Source organism: Myotis brandtii, unplaced genomic scaffold (genome assembly GCF_000412655.1).
Source record: "Myotis brandtii unplaced genomic scaffold, ASM41265v1 scaffold923, whole genome shotgun sequence".
NCBI classification, from domain to species: domain Eukaryota; kingdom Metazoa; phylum Chordata; class Mammalia; order Chiroptera; family Vespertilionidae; genus Myotis; species Myotis brandtii.
In genome coordinates this window covers 1,225,194-1,225,424 of record NW_005371804.1, presented here as the reverse complement: position 1 = coordinate 1,225,424, position 231 = coordinate 1,225,194, and positions in this window count along the sequence as shown.

The window sequence follows — 231 nt, the reverse complement described above, 5'->3', positions numbered from 1 at the left end:
GTCGACAGCAGCTCGCGAAGCAGCAGCTCCCGGGATTACCAGGGGTCCCGATCGGCGTTCCCGGGAATCCCCCTCCTTAGTTCAAATCGAGTCCTCGGGCTGGAAGCGCCCACGACAGACGAGGTCCAATGGACCCGGGAGGGAGACGCTCCCCTTCCCAGCCCTAAAGTGCCGGCGGGGAGACTGGCCCGGGGAGCGTCCCCAGGTTCCCTCTGGGCCCCGCCCCGGGCC